The sequence below is a fragment of the Cariama cristata genome, unplaced genomic scaffold, assembly GCF_000690535.1.
Source record: "Cariama cristata isolate BGI_N322 unplaced genomic scaffold, ASM69053v1 scaffold10650, whole genome shotgun sequence".
Classification (NCBI taxonomy): Eukaryota; Metazoa; Chordata; class Aves; order Cariamiformes; family Cariamidae; genus Cariama; species Cariama cristata.
In genome coordinates this window covers 1-1,682 of record NW_009595280.1, presented here as the reverse complement: position 1 = coordinate 1,682, position 1,682 = coordinate 1, and positions in this window count along the sequence as shown.

Sequence of the window (1,682 nt, the reverse complement as noted above, 5' to 3'; positions counted from 1 at the left end):
CGCTGCTCTGGCGTTGCCCGAGCTGGGCTTTCCACTCTTGCTGGGCTTGGTTTTTTCATCGATTTGTAAAAGGAGCGATATTTATTATTTTTTTCCCCCACTCTTTCACCATTTTCCCCTTCCCCACCCTGCTCCGAGCACGTGCCGAAGTTGAACGGCGGCTTTTTGTGCGGGATTTGGGATCCTCTTGTAGCAGCTGAACGTGACCGACTGCCCAGACTGATGCTGGCTCAGGCGTGTCGGGAGTTAAACGCCAGCTGAATTGCAATGACAGGAGCGGCTCTGCCGTTCCCGGGAGGATGAGGAGTAGGGCAGGGCTGAAGGCAGCTCGGGGTGGAAGCAGCTGGGTGAGGGTCCCGCTGCCCCCCTGGCTCTGGACGGAGGGGGCTCTCCGCGGGTGCTGTTTGCGAATCGAATCTTCCAGGCTTGCCGCCTGTTTCCGAGGTTTTGGGTATAAATTAAAGCCATTTCGAGCGTTTGTTGTTGGCCACCCGGAGAGCGCGTCTGGAAGGAGGATTGTGTTAAAGGCTTGATTAAAGTTACCGCTAATTAAAGCACTGAAATCGCTCGCTCTCCCCCCCTGCACAGCCAATGGCTCCATCTGCGGTGCCGCGTGTCCGGGGATGCAGGGCGTTGGAGGGAGAAGATGGAGTTTGTCGATGCTCTCGGGGCTGGCGGGGGACTTGGCACTGACCTTTTCCCGTGGTTTTATCTGAGCTCGGGAAGAGGGGACGGGTGGAAATTCGAGGCTTGATCCTGACATTTGCCGAGGCGTAGCGGCCCGCGATGCAGCTGCTTTGTTTCCAGAGAAGTGGTTTTTGATCGCAGCGAGGGGCGAGCGGGCTCCAGCCGGTTTCTTTGCTGTGACATTCGGGGACGACTCTGACCAGGCTGTTTGTGGGCGTGCCTGGACGTTCGCCTCTACAGCCTGGTCCCACCGCATCAATCCTCCTTTTGGGGGGGTTTGTTGAGTTGTTCTGGGCTCTGGGCCGTGTCTGGGGCTTCAGCAGCCCTTGCTGCTGGGCGAGAGGGGTCGTGCGAGTCTGGTTTGGAGTCGGGAACGGAGCGGGTCAACCCTAATTTCTGTTCCTTGGCACTCCTTGTCCCTCTGGTCCTGCGCAGCGTCGGTCCCGGTCGGCACCAGAAGCCCCTCACCTGCGGGTGAAGACCTGAATGGACACCAAGCCTGATGGTTTCTGTTGTTTGTGCTTCCAAATTAACATATTGAATTGCTCCTTTGTTTGACCTCCTAGCGCAGGGGCTGGCTGCCATCAACTGCTCCCACCGACAGCGTGAAGAGCCCAGGAATCGCTGCTGGAGACGGGTGCTGCTCCGTCGCTGCCCTCCTCGGTGGCCTTGCCTCGGTCTCTTGGTGTCCCCGGGTCTCCTGAAGACGGGCACAGCCCCGCTGGGTGGGAGAGACGCAGGATCAGCCCGGGGATGCTCAGGTACCGTGGGGCTGGGGGGCGTGGGGGTCTGAGCTGGGGAAGAGGAGCTTTTGCAGCTCAGCAGCTGGACGCGGCCCGGCAAGGAGTGCGATTTCCAGGTCGTGCTGCTCTCGGTGAGGCGTTTCCAGATGTTTCCATCTCCAGGTGTGTCTCGCCCTCGGGTTACAAACCCTGCGTGGTAAATGCCTGCCAGCGGCTCCTGGCCCGGCGCTGGGGACGGGCTTGCCAGCTCCC